Source organism: Mauremys mutica, chromosome 2 (genome assembly GCF_020497125.1).
Source record: "Mauremys mutica isolate MM-2020 ecotype Southern chromosome 2, ASM2049712v1, whole genome shotgun sequence".
NCBI classification, from domain to species: domain Eukaryota; kingdom Metazoa; phylum Chordata; order Testudines; family Geoemydidae; genus Mauremys; species Mauremys mutica.
In genome coordinates, this window is record NC_059073.1 from 29,737,835 (window position 1) to 29,750,612 (window position 12,778).

Below are 12,778 nucleotides of genomic sequence, written 5' to 3' on the forward strand. Positions count from 1 at the left end.
TGTCAAAACAAAACATTTCTACCTTTGGGGAAGTTTTTGCTTTTATTTTAAATGAACAATTTGTTGAAACTAAAATAAATTTGTGAAACATTTTGGTGCCGCTGAATCTGCATTTTTTTTTTTTTTGCTGGGGGGTTGGGCGGGGAGAAGCTTCAGACAAAAACCACCCAGGTCTAGTCAAAAAAGCCCCCTAGGGCACCCTAGAACCGCTTATGATGATAAATGAATACTTGTAATTATGCATCTGAAAGTTACTTTCCACACATACTCTGCAGTAAAAATGTGCTGTTTTGGAGAAGATGCCTGCCATAAACTTTTTCCAGAATATTTAATATATCAATGAAACAAACATGAAAAGGGAACAAATACCATTGAAGAAAACGCATTTACAGTTTTTCATAAATATTATTGTAGTGAATCTTTTTTTTTCAGTGTTCACTTACCATGTAGGTAGCACAGTAGGCATGAACAATGCTAAACAGAACAAATAAAGCAGATTCCCTGCTCCAAGCAGCTTACAATAAAAAGGCCTGATAGTGTGGACACTCTAACAGGGTGTGGTGCTCACCACTGTGAAGGGTGCCATTGACTGGATTGTAGCTTCTCCTGGTAGAAAGCAGTCTCACTAATTTGGCTGGGACTGCTCACTGTAGAGAGCGCCAGGCCCGGTAGTAAATGTTATTTGTACTGTGGGAGCATCTTGGAGTCTCAGTCATGGACCAAGGTTCCGTTGTGCTAGGTGCTGTATGATCCAAAGTTAGGATCAGGTGGTAACAACACAGAGACGGGATGGGAAAGAGGTAGGATGGAAGTAAGGACAATGAGATGACCTAGTGACTCAGGAGGATAATACATATATTTAAGAATTACTTTTTTTTTTAAAAGCTAGGAAGACTTGCTTTATTTTAATTGGAGCTGTGCTTGGCATGATCTCCAGGCACAGCTCCTGGTACATTTCTGTGCACTATGACAGGATCTTCCCTACCTGTGAGCATGGGGAGGAATGGCTTTCTTCCTCCTTAGCCCTCCCATCCAATATGGATTTAGCAGTTAGGGATTTAGCCCTTAATCATAACGCTGTACTTGTTTATATATATATATATATATATATGGCAAATGAAAGGGTGCAGGTTGTTGTTGTTCTGGGGGTGCAATGATTTTTGCAAGCTTCTTTGTTTGCAACTACAACTGACTCCCTTTTAAATATCATTGTAACGTATAAATGAGGTGAGGCTATTTCTTCGTTTGAATCATGAAGAGTAAAAAAAAAAATTACTTGAGACCAGTGCTTCCTGCATGATTTTTATTGGAGCAACTCATGAGAATTTATTGTCATCAGGTAGCAATTATTGTTTCCATTCATAGTGTTCAAGGGAGAGAATGTGCAAACTGATTCACAGAAGATGTGTACAATGAAAATGTCACTCAAAACTAGTTTCTTGATCTAACTAATGTATCCAATGTCTTGTGGGGGTCTTGATATAGTTATAACAGTTACAAAATTGCAAAAAGGCATTCTTCTTTATAAATATTGCAACATGGGAGGAAGGATGGCCTTGTGGTTAAGTCAAGGCACTGGAATGACACTAAGGAGATCTGGGTTCCATTTCTAGCTCTGACACAGACTTCTAGCGTATTTACCTAAATTGTAAACTCTCTGGGGCAGAGACCATCTTTTGGTCTGTGATTGTCCAGTGACAAGCACAATGGGGTTCTGTACTCCTGGAGGCTCTTACTTCAACACAGATAATACATAACAATTGTGTGATCTTCTGCAAGTCACTTAGGGAATTTGTATACTGTAATCAAAGGGTATAATTGCTGCTTGTACAGACATTCCTGAATCTAGCTAGCTGGTACTGGAGCAGTGAAGCTGCAGGAGCATAGTGGGGGGGAGGGATAGCTCAGTGGTTTGAGCATTGGCCTCCTTAAACCCACAGTTGTGAGCTCAATTCTTAAGAGGGACATTTAGGGATCTGAGGCAAAAATCTGTCTGGGGATTGGTCCTGCTTTGAGCAGGGGGTTGGACTAGATGACCTCCTGAGGTCTCTTCCACCCCTGATAGCCTATGATTCATAGGCTTCAATGCAAGCTAATCACCTGAGTAATTACCCAGGTTCCAGGAAGACTTTGTATATCCTGCACAGAAGTCCCATGTTGCCATGGCTTCATTGCTGGGGTACCTGAGCTAGCAAAATTAAAACTAGCACTGGTATAGCTACATATAATCACACTCCATTTTGCAGTTTAGATATACCCTTTATCTCTGTGCCTGTAAAATGGGGATAGTACAAGTTCCTCTTCCCCATTCTTTGTCTATCTGGTCTACTTGGATTGTGAGCTTTTGGGGGCAGAGACTGTCTTTCCTTGTGTGTATGTACACCAGGTACCACAATGGAGGCTACAGCCTCTAGGTGTTACTGCAATACAAATAATAATTCATAGCTCTTGTAATAGGAGATCTAGGATTTCAGAGGATTGTGATAAGTGATATAGGTTGCTGTGGAGCCTGTTAAAGTTCTTGCTGTTTTAATTTCAAATATTTTGTATGTTAAATATATTACTCCTCTGAAGCCATATAACTCTTCAGATTGGCTACCTGGTGGGTTTAGATTTTAGTTTGTAATTGCATGCAGATTTTGATATAGGTCAAAATAAACAAGTGAACTAGGGAGTTAGGAAAAAATCTTCCTTATTAGAATGAATGGTCAGGATCTACACTAATCATCTCAATGACAGCTGTGGAAGAGAGGATAGTCTTCTAGTATTGTGCCATCTGACTTGAATAGTCTTCTATCAGCATACACAAAGGAGGAGATTTTTTTTCTTAGCACTTATTGTTAACTTCACTCTATGCTCACTGAAATCAATTTTCAAAAAGCACTCTGTGTTCTCAATGACTGAACTCTACTCTCACTGAACTCAATGATGAGTACTTTTGAAAATCCTAGCCAAAATCCCCTATGCTTAGAACAAGTGGCAAATTAGTTATTACTTTGCTATAACTTTACAATAAGAGTAAAATTTGTCTGTGCGGGAGACAAAAATTTCTCCAGGGATGGTCCAAGACTATGGAAATAACTCCCGCAGGAACTAAGGACCATCACAAACCTCACCACTTTCCACTCCAAGTGCAAGCACTTTTTACCTTATTTTCTCTAACATAAAACAGAAACACACACATATAATATACCTCTTGCTATTTTTTTAAAGATATACCCTACCAAAACAAAACATTCCACTGCACACACTTCTCCCTCTGAGGAGAGGATGAGAAAACAAACAAAACATGAAATATGTGTAGTTGCATTGCTTTATGCACTACTGGAAGGTGCTCAAATGCTATGGTGATGAGCTCTGTATAAAAACCCATATAGTATAGAATGAGAGATGTCACATATTCTCAGTGTTACCTAATATTTATCTAGAATATGGTGTCTTTTTAATTGCTTTTGCCATCATATGTGGATAATCTAATCATTTATTTTAAAATATTCTGTAAATTATAGTGATTTTAGAATAGCACCTAGCACCTCCAACATAAACAATTTCCAGCATAAGACAAGGTATTAGTTGAGTTTTTAATGCTAGTTGTTGTTTTCGTCTTTGCTCAAGAAGCACTCACTGAACATAGAAATCTTTAGAGAGATCAGGTGGGTGAGGTACAGTAATGTCTTTTATTGGACCAACTTCTGTTGGCGATAGAAACAAACTTTTGAGTCACACAGAGATCTTCTTCTGGGTCAGATCTGAAAAAGAACTTTGTGTGACTCAAAAGCTTGTCTCTCTCATCAACAGAAGTTGGTCCTATAAAAGAAATTGCCTCACCCACCTCATCTCTCTAATATCCTGGGACCAACATGGCTACACCTACCCTCCATGCGTGGAAATCTTTTGACATTTGTCCATTTCCATTCTATCTATTTTGACTGTGGCTTTGGAATGAGGGATGACTAGAATGTTGCCTGCTTTTGATGAGGTTTTCAGTAATCTCATTGCTTGATTTAAATGCCCTATATGATAGGGTCCATAATTCTGATGTAAATAGAAGCTGTTAGGTGCTTAGCCTCCTTGAAAATCAGGTGTCTAAATGTAGATTTACATTTTTGGCTATTAATACTGTTTTCATAATTGATATTCATGGATTTTCAAGTGTACAAGTGGCCACTGTGATCAATAGTCTGGCATTCTGCATGACACAGACCATTTAATTTCACCCAGTTTTTTCCCTACATCTAGCCCAACAATTTACAGTTGAGCTAGAACATGTATTTTAGAAAGACATCTAATCTTGCAGTACGTCTACACTAAAAGTGCTACAGAGGTATCGCTGGAGCTATGGCACTGTAGTGCTGCAGTGTAGATATGCTATCAGGACAGAAGGGGTTTTTCTGTCACTGTAGTAAATCCATTCCCTCAACAGGCAATAGCTAGGTCAGCAGAAGAATTCTTCCATCAACCTAGCTGCATCTACAATGGGGCTAGATCAACCCAAATGTGGCATGCTGGGAAATACGTTTTTCACAGTCCTGAGCAATGTAGCTAGGTTGACCTAAGTTTAAAGATGCCAAGCGAAGGAGAATTTACCACATCCCTAGGTAATGTGTCCCAATAGTTGATTACCCTCAGTTAAAAACTTGCCTTTTAGTTCCAGTTAGAAGCTTGCTGATCTAAGCATTATTTTGTATTTATTATATTAAGGCCAGTCTAGTAGCCTTGCTCACCTCAAATAGCTATTTCTCCTCCCCGCCGCCAAAGAAAAAAGGAAAAGGGCTGTTAACTTCAGTGGAACTACTTGTGGCATTAGGTGATACTCAGTAGGAGTAAGGGAATCAGAATCTGGTCCTTATTTTGTATCTATTTTATTCCTACCATGCTACGGGTGTGCATGACTCCTGACAAAGGAAATAAAGAGGCCCTGAGGAATAAGATAGTAAGATCAGACATGACATGACACTGTGAAATGACAGCAGGCAAAAAATTGTGTGTGGAGGGAGAGGCTTACCCAATATAAGGTCCTCCTGAGATTACTTGTTTTTGCTCTGTGCATGTTATATTCATTCTCATTTTTGTATTTAATTTGTACCATTTATTTTTGCTAAATTGGCATGGGAGTGTTGGTCAGTGCTGAAGAGGGAGTGAAACAGATTCATATTCATCATAAATCTAACATAATGAACAGTGTTTTGGTGTTTAATTTAGTAAAACCTCTTCATGATATTTGATAGTATGCTACAAGTCACGGAATGTGCTGTTGTAACTTGTACTACATCCGAAATAATTTTAAATTGGCTTGGGTTCAGTCCTTACGATTTTTTGGGCTTACTTTTTTCTGAGATACATAAATTATTCTCCCAATCCCATTACTGTTTAATATGTTTGTTCAGTTGTCTTCCAAGAACACTTATACATAGCCTACCTGAAATAAATTATGTTTTTGTAAAAAATTACAACACCTAAATAAAAGACTCTGGGGCCTGACATCCTGTATATTATGATTTATTTCTTGATTCAATAAATATCATATTAGGTACCATGTCGACTTTATCCCCTCAAGGACCAGAGTAGCTATTATTATTGGGCAAATACTGAAGTCCCTACTCAGTATGACATCCTGCCCAGAACTGCAAGGAGAGGGGAATTTCATCCAGTCTTGTGCCCCCCTCACATGCCTCCACCAACCATGAACCACCACAGCAATTCAGCTCCAGCCTAACCATCCCATCCTGAAAAGTAGGACAGCTGCCAGGGGAGGGAATGCCATCTTCCCCTTAAATATGCCTTCCAATTCTCCCCCCTCACTGTCACCAGCAGCAGTGACTAGGGCCAGGAGCCACACAAACATTGCTCCAGCTGAGTTATTCCTTATCCCCGTAGCCAGAACAGTTTTTTCATGGCCCTTTAATGGTGTCTTGCCCTGTGCCCCTTTACCATCCCTAAGGCATCAAACTGTCTTGCACTACCTTATGCCTAGAAAACTTCCAGGATGCTAGTACAGCCCGAAGCTCTGTGAACTTTGTTGTGAAGCTTGCTTGTAAGTGGGGGAAACAGAGGCAGCCAAGAGTTGAGAAGTCCTTGACAGTGCAGCTTCATTGTTGCTGCATTGACAGAGAGCTTAGGCACGGTTCCAAGTGGCCAGGAGCCTGGAAGATGCTCAGGCCGTTCTAGGGGAATAGGAACCCTGTGTCTCTATGAGGAATTGTCTTGTATCTTCAAGGATCTGTAAAATGAGAGCTAGATGAATAATGATGTTGTTTTCCAGGTGTGGGGCACAAACAGCCTCTCCCAAAACAGTTGGGAGGGAATTCTGAGGGGGAACCTCTCATAATTTTCCTTTGTCTGGACTGTTTCCTCAGTGTTTTGCCACGGAAAGTGGAGACCAAGGCCTTAATTTCCACACAGTCTTTACTCTGGAACTACTCTCGTAAATCAATGGCTTATGCCTAAGGAAGGTTAGAGTATGAGCTACAGGATTTGGCCTATTATCATACAGTATTTATTATTTTTTGGGCCCTGACTATGTTTTGTTCAGCCCTATGCAGAACGTAAAGGATGATGCAGTCTCTGTCCCACAGAACTTTCATTGTATACAGGTCTTTGAACACAGACACACAGTAAGGATGGCGTGGTCTGAAGATGTTAATTTCACTGAAAAGCACATTTTATTTCTGAATATAAATAACCGTGAAAAAACATGACACGTTCTTTTTCTAGTGGATCATTGGTGAGAGGCTTGGTGGAAAAAGATGGTTTTAGGAAGGATTTGAAGCACAACAGGGCGGGGACATGACCAATTGGGATGGGGAAAGTAGTTCCAGGTTAGCTTTCTGTTATCCTTTTAAAATCATGCATTGAAATGTTTTGCCATATATAGCTGTTTACTTGTACATCTTTATATGTAAAGAGATAGAATCATAGAATTAGAAAGATCAGAATAAAAGGGGTTGGAGAAAGAAAAGAACTCCTAAATCATTCAGTCCATCTCCATGCAAATCCAAGATTGTTCACTATTTCATATTTATTAGTGTTTTGTCTACACTGGGTTTAAATATCTTGTGCAATCAGGCTTGTAAATATTCTTTCAGTGTTATATGTTCATTCCAATACTAACATCTCCTGTATTCTATGTAAGAGCTACTTCAAATATTATTTACAAATGTATCTGCTGTGAGAACTTCATCTCCACATCTCAGTCTCCATCTGAAGTATCTGATATCTAAGGATCTTTTAGGAAATAATTTCCCTTTAAAAATGTGTAAATTGATTCAATTTAAGATATCCAATTCCTTCACAAAATATGGATCTGTTAAAACAAATGTGCCTGCTACAGGTTTGGATCAAAAAAGAAAGAATAGAAAGAAAACTGTTCTTCTGTTTCTTTAAACTGTAGGAGATGCTTTTCATGCTGTCCTCACCCATCAAAAAGAATGTAGGTGTGGAGAACTAAAGGTTGTTTCACCTGGAAGATTAGGCTAGAAACTACAGTAAATCCTTAAATTATAACCAAAAATTATAGAATCTAGTTCTCTACAATGAAACAATAGATGCAAGCTGCAGAAGCAATAAAGAAGCTGTCAAGTATCAGAGGGGTAGCCGTGTTAGTCTGGTTCTGTAGAAGCAGCAAAGAATCCTGTGGCACCTTATAGACTAACAGACGTTTTGCAGCATGAGCTTTCATGGGTGAATACCCACATTTTTTATGCAGTATATAAAATGTAGGTGGGTTTTTTTTTTTTTTTTTTTAAATCCAGTGGTCACACAGATCACTGACCAATAATAGTCTATTTCTTGGACTTTTTAAAAATCTCTTATCATATGTGATTCCCCCGCTAAACTCCATCTTGCTCTCTTAGTTGCAGGAAATACTGAAGTCCACTTTGTGGTGCCAGCTATAACATTGGGGTCCAAAGTTCTTTTAGCAGCTGAAGAAGTGTCTTCATCTTCCCGTCTGCTGTTACCATGAGGAATGTAAAGAGAGCTCCACCTCATGAGGCAGGCAGGGACTGGAGGAACAGAGTTAGGGAGATTTTTTGCCTTTGGCAAATATTCTATGATTAATTATAGAAGAAAGAGATGGAAAAACAACCTAATAGGTCATCAAGCCCAAGTCTCTCCCACTGCAGGATTATTTTCTACAGTATTTTATCTAATATTTTGTCTAGAATAACTTTAAAAGTACCAAGCAAAAAGTACCAGTTCCCTTAGTTTATTTCAAAGCACAATACCATAAAGCTTGTGAACAAGATCTCTACCCTAAATTTTCTTAATTTCAACCCATAACTCCTAGTAAATCCATCATTGTTGTTGTTTCCTCCTCTCAGATATATATAGCCTATTAGGGTCTCCTGTCAGTCATTGTGTAGTGAGTTTCTCTAATTATAGATTATCACAATGATCCCTTGTGGCTTTGGAATCTATAATAATCTGGTCTGGCCATAGAACTTACTCAATATCGTTCCTAGAATAAATCTTCTAAAAAAAATCCAATCTTGATTTTAAAATTGGCAGTGACGGAGAATCCACCACGACCCTTGGTAAATCGTTCCATTGGTTAATTACCCTTAAAAATGTATATTTTATTTACAGTCTGAATGTCTAGCTTCAACTTCCAGCCATTGGATCATGTTATACCTTTCTCTGATCGATTGAAGAGCCCATTATTAAATATTTGTACCGTGTGTAGATATTTATAGACTGTAATCAAGTCACCCCCTTAACCTTCTCTTTCTCAAGATAAAAGGATTGAGCTCTTTGAATCTATCATTATAAGGCATGTTTTCTAATCCTTTAATCATTCTTATGGCTCTTCTCTGAACCTTCTCCAATTTATCAACAGTCTCCTTGAATTGTGGACAGCAGAACTGAACACAGTATTCCAGCAGTGGTCACTAGTGCCAAATATATGGAGGTAAAATAACCTTTCTGTGCCTACTTGAGATTCCCTTGTTTATGCGCCCCAGCTCTTTCATTAGCTCTTTTGGCCACAGCCTCACACTGGGAACTCATGTTCAGCTGCTTATTCACAATGACCCCCAAAACCTTTTTCCAGAGTCATTGCTTCCCAAAATAGAGCCCCCAATCCTTGCAAGTAAGGCCTTCACTCTTTGTTCTGGATTAATTCACTTTTAGCTATATTAAAACATATATTGTTTTCTTGCATCCAGTTTACCAAGCAATCCAGATTGTTATGTATCAGTGACATGTCATCTTCTTTGTTTGCCACTCCCTCTAATTTTTGTGACATCTGCAAACTTTATCAGTGATTTTATATTTTCTTCCAGATCATTGATGAAAATGTTAAATAGCATAAGGCCACAAACTGATCCCTGCAGGACCCCTCTGGAAACATACTTATTCGATGATTATTTCCCTTTTACAATGTACATGTTGTGACCTATCTGTTAGCTAGATTTTAATCAATTTAATGTGTGCCATGTTAGTTTAGTTTTTTAATCAAAACATCATGTAGTACCAAGTCAAACACCTTACAGAAGTCTACGTCTAGTATGTCACCGCTACTGCCTTTATCAACCAAACTTGTAATATCTTAACAAAAAATTTAGTTTGACAGGATCTATTTTCTATACACCCCTATTGATTAGTATTAATTACATTACTTTCCTTTAATTCTTAAAGAATACTGTAGCAGCTCCATTATCTGACAAGCCTATAATTACCTGGGTTATCCCTTTTTAAAAATTGGCACAACATTAGCTTTCTTCCAGACTTCTGGAATTTCTCAAGTGTTACAAGACTTATTGAAAATCAATATTAATAGTCCATGAACTCCTCAGCAAGTTCTTTTAATACTTTTAGGTGAAAATTATCTGAATCAGCTGATTTGAAAATGTCTGACTTTAGTAGCTTCAGTCTAACATCTGGAATCAAGAGTGTTATCATCCCCATATGATGAGACTATATCATCTGTTTCTTCCCCAAGCCCAGAACAGAAATATTTATTGAACACATCTGCTTTTTCTGCATAATTATTGATGATTTTGCCATTTCCATCTAGTAATGAATCAATACCACTGTCAGAATTATTTTTGTTCCTAATATATTTTAAAAACTCCTCCTTATTGTCCATAACTCTGCTGGCCATAGATTTCTCCATGTCACTTTGCTTCCCTTATCAATTTTCTACAATTTCTAACTTCTGATTTGCATTCATTACAACTGTCCCTTTCTTCCATTTGTTATATATATATTTTATATTTTTATACCTGCCTTCACTTCCCTTCTAAAGCAGTTTGATTTTTTTTTAAATTAGTGTGGCCGCCTTCATTGATTGTGGCTTGTTGGGCATCTTGTAAAGTGTTCTTAAATGATTGCCAATTATCATTCACATTTTTCTGATTAAATTCTTCCTCCCAGATGATCTAGCTCAAAATTGTTTTCAGTTTTGTGAAATTAGCCCTTTTAAGGCACCATGAATATACATCACTGGTCTGGAGTTTATTCTACTTGCACATTATAAATGTGATCAAGTCATGATTACTTGTATGTAAGCTACCATTAATTTTTAGTTTGGTGATCAGTTCCTCTTTATCTCTTAAAACAAGATCGAATAAAGAATTTCCCCTTGATAGCTGCACTTTTTGAGTTAGAAAATAGTCATCTACAATGTTTAGAAATTCCCAGGATATTTTAGTATTGGCAGCATGAGACCTCCAGCATATGTCACTCAAATTAAAGTCCTCCCTGATCATTTCCCTCCCTACACATTATAGATTGGTGAGAAAGGAGACAATCATCCTGTCCTTCAGTGTGATTTGGTGGTCTGTAGCAGACACCATCTAATATCCCTTCTTGTGCTTTATGTGTTATGGCATTGATCCATAAGCATTCAAATTCATTTTCTCCCATGTTATCAGGGACTCAGAAACAGGTAATACTTTTTTTTACATAGATTGCCACTACCCCCATCCCTTTGTATATTTACACTTTAGATCGAACTGTTAGCACCACATAAAGTTAAGGTTGCTGGACACGTCTCGTTATAGGCCCTGTTTTCAATTGTTTATAACTGGCCAAACAGGCTATGTATGTGTGCTTATTATAATAACTTTAAAATTATGTTTTTGCCTGAAATTAGCTTACCTAAAACCATTAGCAGTTAATGCGTAAAATTAATATAACTGACAGATTAAATGGAAACATTTCTCTCTATTTCTTCAGTGTACTTGAATGCACTGAATGTATAATTGGTAAGACTCTGATCCTGCAAACACTTATGTGTGTGCTTAATTTTAAGTACAAGCTTAGTCCTGTTGATTTTATGGAAGGATTGGGATCATTAGGCAGTCAGTTTCCCTTTTTGTTTATGTGGTTATTTCATACAACAGGGGAAAGAACAACATTTTAAATAGAAAAATGTCATTGTGAAACCACAAACATTAGCAGGGGGACTCAGCAGCTGTGGTAATACCGGAAATTACTTTGATTTTAACTATTTTTTAATTGATCGGATTTCAAGTTGATGGTACCATGTCAACCTCCTCGGGGCAGAGACTGTTTTTTTGTTACATATTCAAACAATACCTAGAACAGTGGGGCTCTGGTCTACGGTGGGGCCTCTAGGTCCTACCACAATAGGAATATATCAATAATAATAATAATTAATAAGGACACTTTTCAAAGCATACCTCAGTGTTCTTTTGAAGCTGAGGAGCTGGTCAGTGAAGTTTTGCTCATGGTCCCTTTGTGGAAAGCCTATTTCATTCACGCAACAGCTCTGAATGGTGCCCAGATTTGGGATGAAGGTATTTATTGTACTTTAAGGTATTTAATTTTTCTCAATGTGACTTAGAGGGGCACTTAACAAAACCCAATGGCAGCACCTCTTCCCCTACCTTGAATATTAAGTGATGAGGATGTGGCTTTTAGAGATTATACCCACTTTTCCTAAGAATCATTATGGATCATGGGCAATATTTATAAAAGCACCTACTTCCCATTTTCAAAACTGAGGGAGATTTTCAAAGGCACAAAAGGCAGGTAGGTGCCCAAGCCACACTGAAAGTCAGGGGGACTCAGATTCCTATTGCCAATCTGTGTCTTGGAAAATCTCCCCTCACAGAACCTAAGGGTAGGATTCACAAAGGTAGTCAGGTTCCTAACTGGGAGTTAGGTGCCTAAATTCCTCTTAGGATCTGGGACTAAGTCACTTTTGAAAATGAGACCTAGGCTTCTAGATCACTGAGGCCCAGATTTTTAAAGGTATTTAGGCATTGCTTCACTCAATTGCTAACTGATGTGGGAGGCTAAATCTCATTTTCAAAAGGGATTTAGGCACTGAGGAGCCAAATCTCATTGACAGTGGGATTTAGTCTCCTAAGTTCCTAAATCCCTTTTGAAAATGAGGGTCAGGCTGCTAAATCAGCTAAGTACTGTAACGCTGAGCACAGCAATACCTAAATACCTTTTTAAAATCTGGGCCTTAATGTACTTTTGAAAATGTTGCTCCCTAAATCCACAAGAGAAGAAACAATTTGTTTCCAGAAAGTCCCGTAAAAGACTGAGTTGGTGTAGCTGATGATTTCATTTGAAAAAAAAGAGAGACTTTTGATGTCTATGTTTAGCATTAGAAGCAGTATTTCCTCAAACTGCTACTGCATAAATTTGTAAGATAGTATTTTGCCAGTACAGGTGAGAAATACATATGGAATATTGATAGGCTTAACATCATCAGAGAAACCTAGTGAAAAGGGGCTTAAGATACAGGATTTGGGAATACTAGATTCCAAGAACAAATTTTATTGCAGAATGTTAGACATGC

The 12,778-nt window shown here is 38.0% G+C and overlaps 1 protein-coding gene across 1 annotated transcript in view; it reads left to right on the top strand.

Moving 5' to 3' along the window:
• TRPS1 (transcriptional repressor GATA binding 1) overlaps nt 1-12,778 on the top strand; it is a 405,556-nt gene that overhangs the window by 102,424 nt on the left and 290,354 nt on the right. The gene's annotated exons all lie outside the window — the stretch shown is intronic.